The sequence below is a fragment of the Elephantulus edwardii genome, unplaced genomic scaffold (assembly GCF_000299155.1).
Source record: "Elephantulus edwardii isolate Elephantulus edwardi_28Jun2011 unplaced genomic scaffold, EleEdw1.0 scaffold00019, whole genome shotgun sequence".
Classification (NCBI taxonomy): domain Eukaryota; kingdom Metazoa; phylum Chordata; class Mammalia; order Macroscelidea; family Macroscelididae; genus Elephantulus; species Elephantulus edwardii.
The window spans coordinates 20,676,360-20,686,436 of record NW_006399769.1 but is presented as its reverse complement, the minus strand read 5'-3'; the positions used below and the strand labels follow the sequence as shown (position 1 = coordinate 20,686,436).

The 10,077-nt window shown below is 40.6% G+C and overlaps 1 pseudogene; it reads right to left on the bottom strand.

Annotated features, from left to right (window-relative positions):
• Positions 1-239: 239 nt before the first annotated feature.
• LOC102872761 lies at positions 240-6,042 on the bottom strand (annotated as a pseudogene).
• Between the last annotated feature and the right edge of the window lie 4,035 nt (positions 6,043-10,077).

Genomic DNA, 10,077 nt, shown 5'->3' with positions numbered 1-10,077 from the left:
TCCTTGGAAAAGGACATCATGCTTGGAAGGATGGAAGGACAGCACAAGAGAGGAAGACTCTGGATGAGATGAATTGAAACAGTAACTGGGGCGATGGGGATTGGTGTGTTGGAATTAGTGAGACTGGCTCAGGACAGAGAAAGGTTCAGAGACTGCTGTGTATAGGGTCTCTATGGGTCACAAGCAATTCAACAACACATAAAAACAACAATTTCCATTTTCTTTTCAGCGGAGTTTTTTCAGTCTTTAGAGTCAAAGCCTTCCATGGGCTTTGGTGGTGGTCGTGAGGCAGCACCTGCAGATCTAATTCTGGATGGAGGTGTTCTGCTCTCCAGGCTTCACAAGAACAGTTCCTCATCACCGTGCAGTGAAGGCAAAACTCACACACAGCGCAGTTTCACATAGAGCTTTGGAAGCACATATGCGTCAAAGACACTTGCTTCTGAAATGTCCCTGACAGCAGCTGCTACTACTATATTTCAAATTACTAACTTAATTGACTTGTCTTTGGTCATGCAGCAGGCACAGTTCATGCAGTGAATAGGCACACGTGGCCCTGGCCCTTCTTGTCATGACCATTGTTTCTCCTTTTCTTTGTTATCTTGGAGGTGAGGACCTGAGAGAGTTCTAGAGCATGTTTTGATTATTTTAAATATTTCTAGCAGTGGGAAAAAACCGAACCCTTCATCATTTGAGCATAAATTTGATAATAAGAGATTATAGAAAATAGGTTAGAGACAAAGGCTGGAGAATAAAGAAGAAAATCTACCTGAACTGTAATATGTTGGATACTAAGGAGCTCTGGTCTCCTAGAGGTAAGGAGCTGCACTGCAACCCCGGAAATAGTTCAAATCCACCAGATGGGCAATTTCCTCCTGTGCAATTAAAACTACTCCTAAAACACTGTTAGAGGGTCAGCCATAGGTCAGTTCCAACACAATGTTTAGAGTAACAATATCAGTTTAAAGATTAAGTTGTGCCTGATTCAAGCCATAGTCTTTCCAATCACCTGCTATGCATGTGAGGCTGGACAATGAATAAGGATTACAGGAGAAGAATCAATACTTTTGAGATGTGGTGTTGGAGAATAGTGCTGAATATCCCATGGACTGCCAAAAGAACAAACATTTGTCTTGGAGAGAGAAATGAGAATACCCCTTGGAGGCAAGGATGGCAAAGCTTTGTCTCACATACTTGGGCCACGTTGTTAGGAGATGCTATTCCTTGGAGAGGGGCATCATGCTTGGAAAGATGGGGGGATCAATGAAAAAGAGGAAGACTCAACCAGGTGGATTGATACTGTGTCTGTGTCAATGGGTTAAAGTGTGTCAGGGAAGATCAGGATGGCCCACGTTCAGATCTATTGTTCATAAGGTCGTTATGAGTAGTAAGGATGGCATTCTATGGCACTTAACAACAAGCGGATGATGAGACTTCATACTTAGGATAGGCAAGTCCCTGGAGAAGGACATCATGCTTATGAAAGTAGAGGGTCAAAGAGATTGACTGGCACAGTGATTGCAACAAGAGGCACAACATAGAGTGTGAGGAGGGAGCTTGACCAGATGGGGTATTGTTCTATTGTCCACAGGGTCACTAGGAGTTGGGCCACCACCTAACAACATAAGCCTATTAAACAACGAGAATTAATTTTCTCAAAAGACTTATAGAAAGGCAATTCCAGTGCTCACTTCAGCAGCACATATACTAAAATTGGAACGATACAGAGAAGATTAGCATGGCCCCTGAGCAAGGATGACACACAAATTCATGAAGCGTTCCATATTTAAAAAAAAAATCTAACTTGCAGGTGAGCTCTGGTGGCCTAGTGGCAAGAAGCTGCACTGCAATCTCAGAGGTACATGGTTCAAATCCACCAGATGCTCTGCTGGAGAAGGAGGAACAATCTCCTCCTGTATCAGTCAGATCCGATTTGATGGTACACACGAAAAATAATGAAATAAAATAAAATTAAAAAAAATAAAGGCAATTCCAAAAAACTTTATAAGATCATTTTTAGTAACCACTCTATTGTTGAAATAAATAACATAAATACCATATAGATTTGGGGGAAAGTAACTATAACTTACATTTATCAATCTTCATGCTTTTGAAATTACACAGTAGGCCGGACAATTGGATAAACATAATAGTTGATAAACAGTGTTGTTGTTGTTAAGTATCATTGAGTCATAGACGACTCATAGTGATCCTATAAATGAAAGACCTGAACATTTATATAACTTTGGTCGTTTCTCCATGTTGATAGTTTCCGGAGGCAAGCCATTTCGGAAATGGATGCCACTCCTGCTTCCAAGCTTGTTTTAGTTGGGAAGCTCCACCAAACACTGTCCACCATGGGTAACCATTATCACATTTGGCACATCAGTGTCACAGTGTTCAGCATCACAGCAACCACGAGTAACCTTTGTTCAGCAATGCACAGACCAGTGCTATTATAGTCAGTGAAAATTCTTCCTTCTCAGTTATACATAGCTAATTCTTCTCAATTTTTTTATACTTGGTTTTTTTCACATTTCCAGGAAAATGAATCCAAGTTCGGAAAAATTAACTCATCTATGTTCATCTTTTTGGGGGGGTCCTCAATTATTTACTCCTTTTAATTAGCTCCTGCCTGGAAGCAGGAGCTGCATCCACTTCCAAAATGGCTTGCCTCCAGAAACTCTGTATATGAATAGTGCTCAAGCCTTTCGTTCATAGGGTCGCTAACAACAATAACAACGATGACATAGAGAGAGTTATGTTGGCCTAGTGGACAGAATGTTATGTATGCTACCAAGCCTCAGGCCGGGTTCAAATTGCTTTTCTGTCAAACATTCTTCTAGGTGGTATAGCACTGGTCTGTGCATTGCTGTACAGAGGTAACTCGTGGCTGCTGTGATGCTGAACACTGTGAAAGTGATGTGCCAAACGTGGTAATGGGTACCCATGGTGGACAGTGTTGGCTGGAGCTTCCCGACTAAAACAAGCCTGGAAGCAGAAGCTGCATCCACTTCCGAAATGGCTTGTCTCCGCAAACTCTATGTATGAACAGCGCTCAGGTCTTTCGTTCATAGGGTCGCTATGAGTCATTTACGACTTGACGGCACCTAACAACAACAACAACAACATTTTCACCCTTTGGGGGGGGTATCAATTATTTATTCCTTTTAATTGGCCCTGTTTTATAGAAGAATTCTCTCCTTAGGAAAAGTTTTCGAGTAATAACATTTACTCTTAAAATTCACAAAAGGTGTACTATACTAGATTGCGCAATTTGGTAATTTGCAAGGTTAAGTCATCTGTTGACCCAAAGTTAAAACCTCTAAATGTTAAACATTTTTTAAGGATAAATGAAATGATGAATGTAAAAACAATTTTTAAAAGTGAAAAAACAAAAATGACAGTGTTACAATGTAAGGTGTACTTGGAGCAACAGGAAAGGTTTTTAACTTGAAGGGTAAAATGCTACCATGCTGGGAGGGACAAACACTTTTACTGAGGAAATATGCACAGAAGATGGAGCTTTCTGAAAGGAGAGCTTGCATTACATGTCTAAATAGACATATTGACTGACCCACAATCAGTAATTCCAATTTAGAAATGTATTCAAGAAGATAACTGGACAAATGTTTGAAGATTTGACTACATGGGAATTTGTTGCTGCTTTGTTTTACCAGGGTGAAAAATGTAAAAAGAAAGTTTTTAAATCTAAAGGCATTAGTTAAATGCAATGTGGCATATCCATTCAATAGAATGATATTCAGTGGTAAAAGGGATGCAGTATTGATCCAAAAAAATCAATATGTCATGTATATGTATAAGTGAAAAAGCAATTGTAAACTAGGATATATATCACATTTCATATTTAAGAGGGGAAAATACATTTTTGAGAATATATAACAAATGTTATTAGTTGTCAAACTTCAATGATAGGATTATAAGTGCTACTTCTTTTATTCCTTGGTTTCTATTTTCTCATTTCCTCCCCAATGAGCATGTACTTACTAAGGGCATATTTTTAATAGTGATATTGCATAGAATAAATCCTAGGGTGAAACTGCCTTGATTTGACTCCCAATTTTGCCACTTACTCTGTATGATATCGAGGAACTCTGGTGGATTGCAAACTCAAAGGTAGGAGGTTTGAATCTGCTAGCTGCTCATTGGGAGAAAGACAATCTCCTATGTGATTTATAGCATCTGGAAACTGCTGAAGGGTCAGCTGTGAGTTGTGTCTGACACAATGGCAATGAGGTGGTGTGATGTGTGACATTGGGTGCATTACTTTTTCTGTCTTTGCTTTCTTAACTGCAAAATGTATTTAAATGCACTTAAAAATGCCATTAAAGTACCTTTAGGCATTGTTGTTAAAGTGCTCATATAATAACCAATAAATTGGTAATTCGATCCCACCAGCTACTTCTTGGGAGAAATACATAGTAATTTGTTGTCATAAACATTGCAGCTTTGGAAACCCTATGGGGCAGGACTTCTCTATTTTGTTTACTCTGAGTTGGAATTGACTTGATAGAAAAACATTTTCTAGTATCTACCTTATGGGGTTCTACTTATTGTTGTAGAGTCGGAACTGAACCAAACCTGACCCTCCAGTAAGTTTTCAGAGGCAGTATCATAAGAGGAGATTGCCCATCCTTCTCTCACAAAGCAGCTGATGGATTTGAACCTTGTGCCTTTGGTATTGCAGACCAGAGCTTCCTGGTAAAGATTAAAAGTGATAATATATTAAGGCAATTAGTAGATCAACACATAGGAAACAGTCTATAAATATTTCTTGTTCAGGAATTAGGAAAACAGAAATATTTCAACTTTGAGAAACACAATAATCACTATTTCAACTGTTCTTATGCAAATGAGAGAAAAGGGCAAATAATTTTAAACTGAGCAAACAACTGAAAAGAAACAACCATTGCCATTACTCAACCTTGTAAATGAGGTAGTTAAATACTTATGTTTTTACAGTAGAATATATAGGTTCTAAAGCTCATACCTATACCCAGACTTCTGAGACCTTAACTTGCCACTTAACTTCCTGTGCTGCAGATTCCTTAGAAGATGGGAGTTAATACAGCCCATTGGAGACACTATTATGCATTGACTTTATAAGATTATTCTGTAGATTAATTGAAATTACCCTTGTAAAGTGCTTAGCATGTTGTTGTTGTTAAGTGGTGTAGAGTTGCAGGCGAAGCAGAGTCCTCCATGCTTGGGTGCCTTTCATCCTCTCTCCAGGTTCATAGGGTTTCCAGACCCAAGCTATTATGAAAGTGGGTGCCACTCCTCCTTCCAAGCTTGTTTTAATGGGGAGCTCCACCCCACTCTTTGTCTGCATTGGGTAGCCAACCATTAACGCATTTGACACATCAGTGTCACAGAGTGCATAGCATAGTGACTAGGAATTAACAAGTTTCCTATAAAGCTTTGATATTGTTATTGTTGTTATGATTATTTTTAATTGTTGTTTCTTATTATTGAGTCAGAATCCACCCATAGCTGACCCTCTAACAGTTTTTAGAGATAGTAAATCACATAGGAGGAGATTGCCCATCCTTCTCCCTTGGAGCAGCTAGTGGATTTGAACCACCTTTGGGATTGCCACACAGCTTCTCATCACTTGGCCACCAGAGCACTTCCCTTTAAAATAAGTATCAGACTATAGTGGGTCTGAGAAACATTCATTAAAGCTAAAACTCTAGGAATAGAGAGATTTCCAAACAGATGCCTCCAATTAAAATGTTATGAAAAGGAGAAAAAAATACTCATCAGGGCAGGTATACAATGGATGCTGAGATACTAGATAGCAGGGATGCTTAGTGTAGGCATGAAACCTAATATACTCAATTACAAGGACTCTAAATAGTACAATAGCAAAGAAGAGCCACCATTTTATCTACACAATACCTTATATGGTTGGTTTTCTTGTCTATGTTCCACAAAGAAAGAAACAGATTCAGAAATAAACCCATTGTTCAAGCTTGTGGAGGGGTGGGGTGAGAGAGAAGGAGTGGCGTCCACATCCATAATAGCTTGCCTCCGGAAACCCTATGAACCTGGAGAGAGGATGAAAGGCACCCAAGCGTCAAGGTCTCTCCTTCATAGGGTCGCTATGAGTGGCCTGCGACTCGATGGCACTTAACAACAACAACAACATATAGTACCTGCTGTGGTCCTTGTGGGCCGTGCTGCTTACGGAAAGGTTGGTGGCTCAAGTCCACTCAGAAGCACATCAGAAGGAAGGTCTGGTGATCTGCTTTTGAAAAATCAGTCACTGAAAACACTCCACTTTGATACAAAATGGGGGCACCATGAATAAGAATCAACTCAGGGGCAACTCTGTGGCTGTCTTCTGTGCATTTACTTTGATAATCAGCTAATTAGTTGATTGGTAGTAGCTGCCATACATTGGTGGAGTGAATAAGACAAGCCCCTGTTAGTGAAAGTGGGATAATAAGTGTTGGTCACGTTGTACTGGTGGCCTAGTGGCAAGAAGCTGAGCTGCAATCCCGAAGGCTTGTGGTTCAAGGCCACCAGATGCACTGTGGGAGAAGGATGGGCAATCTCCCTTGGGATAAACTTTCTCTGAAAATCCACTGGAAGGTCAACTATGACTCTATCATACACAACAACAACACGTTGCACAAGCACCGGATCTAAGGCCCAAGATCAGACGTTCAGAGTTCCTAAACTGGTGCGCTTCTCTGTTCCTAAAATGGTCCAAGTCTAGATTAAGTGAAAACCTGCAGAGAGGAGAGCTGAAGGATGGGGGGAAGGGGAAAGGAGCCAGATGTGTTTGTGTGTTTGTCCCTGTTCCTTTGTAAATTTTATATGTGTATACATATGTGTATATACACACACACTTTTACAAAGTCGCGAGACTTTTCCTCTTGTGGAATCTAGTCAGACTGAAGATGGCAGCTTCTAAATGTTTTCATTTCCAGGAAGAGAAGGTGCAAGCAATATGTGCAGCACACAATGTGTGAAAACAATAGAAGCTGGACCAGTTGCTGTGTCAGGGAGGAGGTTCCAAATAGTCATGGTCCACCTTAGGTTCTGTTAAATATCCTATCACTGTCATCTTCTGTCACGCCCCTAACTTAGCATTTTGGTTTTCAGATATTTTCAAGAACTTAGCAAACCCCTTCCATCCAACCCCACCTCAACGGCCAATAGAGGGCAGGCTGCCTCTTCTTCTAGGACTCCACTGGCTGTTTAACTTTTCTGAGGCCCTTTTCCTTTCAGACCTGTTTGTTGTCCTCCAATCCTTCCACCCATTCCCAGTTTGGAAGACTTCCTTCAGCTTCAATCACTCCTTTTAAGAGCTTCTTTCAGGGACAGAAACTAAAATCCAGGGAGAAAGCCCACAGATCATCTGTGAATATTGTTCCTCTCTAGTTTTCCCTTCCCCCCACTTCAACCTATTCATACATTCTTTTTCTAGGTTCCACCTATAATGGGGTTCAGACATGCTTAAAGAACTATCTATAATATAATGTTATGTGACAGGCCCACTCAACTCATTGCCCTCAGGTCAGGACTCATAGCTGACTCTCCAGCAGGTTTCTTAGGCTATAAATCACATGTGATAAGATTGCTCATCTGATTGCTTTGAAGCTTTGGGTGGATTCCAATCACCAGAGAGGTGTGGCCTTTGTGTTAAAGTTGCAATTCTCTACAGACTATGCCACCAGAGCTTGTGACAGAGCACTTAAAATGTAAAACAAATAAGGAAATAACTTCAGATAGGCTCCTCAGGAGGAGACAGCATTAAGCCAAATTTGGTGCCCAAGTGATTCTTCTCAGTCCACTTTCCACCAGTTTTCCCAGCTGCCACCATGTAAGGTCCATCCAGCTTTCCTCTGTATTTCATCTTGTCTCTAGGAATGAGTGGATACTCTTGTGTTTGAAACTCAATTCCAAAGCCCTGGCTTCTGGCAACCTCTTGGATTGAAAAGAATGACTTCATAACTGAGCTCCTAATTCACACACTGGTTTCAGATCAGTTGGCCCTTGCAGGTTTCTCACTTTCTTTTTTGTATTATATTTATGATCAGGACTACATGGAACTTGAATATTCTGGGCTTTACTTTTTAAAATTCTTTAAAGTGCATTCTAAGGGTAGTTAAGTTGCTCTTGGAAGTTAGTTTTTCTCAATTAACTATTTACCTTCCAAAGACTCTACCACAGAATCCCAGGAACAATGGGTGGTGAACTCTATATTGTCTCGTCTTTGTTCAATCGCTAGCTTTCTCTATTCTATGATATAGTGCCTTAAAGAACACACATACACATGAATAACCTTGACAACTTATTACCTATCATCTTTTCCCAAATCATAGTGGCTTTCTCTTTCCTACATTTTTGTCTATCACCTGATCTTGGTTTTTCCTAGGTCTTACAATAGTATCTGTGACATCTTAATGTCTTTAAACTTGCATTTAAAGAGAAATAAAGATAATCTCCTCTACAAGATTGGAAAGAAACTTTTAACACATGATGCAATGCTGACTATTTGTTTGCAGATCCTATGGTGAAGTGCTGGTGCCTTGTTGAGGTACAGGAGACAACATATAACATGAGGTACAAAATGAACATTTTAAGCTGGTTAACAACTGTTGTATTCAGTTTTTCTTGAGTTTTGCTAACAGAAATGCTAGCAAATTTTGAATGATTTTTGCCACTTAATATTTAGAATTGTAGAGTCTTTAAGTGAAGGCCTTTGGAGATAGTCTAATCTACACTGTTGTAGAAATGATCATCTCCAATTTTAGCTCGCTTTCAAATAGTATTATCACTCCACCTTTTCTGCTGTTGAACATCTCATTTCCCTTATGACCTCTGATTTTGTTGTTTTTATGAACAACATACCTGAACCCTGTCTTTTGACAGACAAAAAACTCTTTTCATCCCTAGCAAATACTACTGAAGTGCTTAGGCTCTGACGCTAGTGACTGGGGAATATTCCACTGGTTACTGGCTCTTTGCTTCAGGATTAGAGGTGCTTAAACCAAAATATTTATCATAAGCATAAATTTGTTCCTCAAACAGTGGATTTCAATGACATCTTTGTTTCTGTTTTCCCTACACTGCCAGGCTATTAACTTTGGGTTCCTTAGTCACTGTTTTCAGAATCTATTCTGCTGCCACTTTTTTGCAGCCAGACTCTGTTGGCCATTACCACCTCACATCTGCCATGAGACAAGATTAAACAACCCCCCTTTTTTTGCTTCCACGGATCCATATTACTTTGCAAATTTCACGAATTTTATCTATCCCGTTAGGCATCCTGTGAAGGGGCCACTGTTCTTAGAACCACTGAAGAGAAACAATCTCCATACAACGCATTTTCCTTCGCGTCAGTTTTTTCTTTACCAGTATTTTTCACACAGGATACTAATCACCTTTTTTAAAAAAAAATTATTATACAGTCACAAGAAATGAAAGCAAAAACAAAAATCCACCTAGTCCTACAGCCTGGGGAGGAGACCGGCAATGTCTGTCACATGACATTAATGATGAATGAGACAGACGGGTCTGGTGTCAAGTCAAGACTTGCAATAATCTACTATCGGGCCTTACTCAAGGGAGAAGAATTCAGCTGTTACTTTCCGGTCACCTCGCCACAACAGCAGAGCGACAAAGCATACAATGTAGGATGTGGACAATTAAAATTCAACTCAAGCTACCTCGTCGCCCAACAGCCCCTTCGCTGAGTATTTACCTAGACCGTTTAAAGCACTTAATTAATTCACCAGCAGCTTCGCTGGAGACGTCTCGAGCTTCCCGAGACTCCATTACATAATATCTTTTACAAAGTCTATTCCCAGCTCAAGTGGAAGATGGATTCTAATTCAGTTTGCGGAGGTTCCTTGCGCTTTTCCTTCCCCGTGGTACGAGGAAGCGGGCGCCCCGGCCAAGGCTGCAGACAGTGCCTCCGGCCCGGAGCTTCGCGGTCCCCGTCACTCTCGGAACTCCTAACTGCCCCAGGCGGTGCAGCCCCTTGGCCCTCGGGGTTCCCAGGCTAGCTGCGGCGGCCACGGGGCGGGCGGGCGCCTTTTG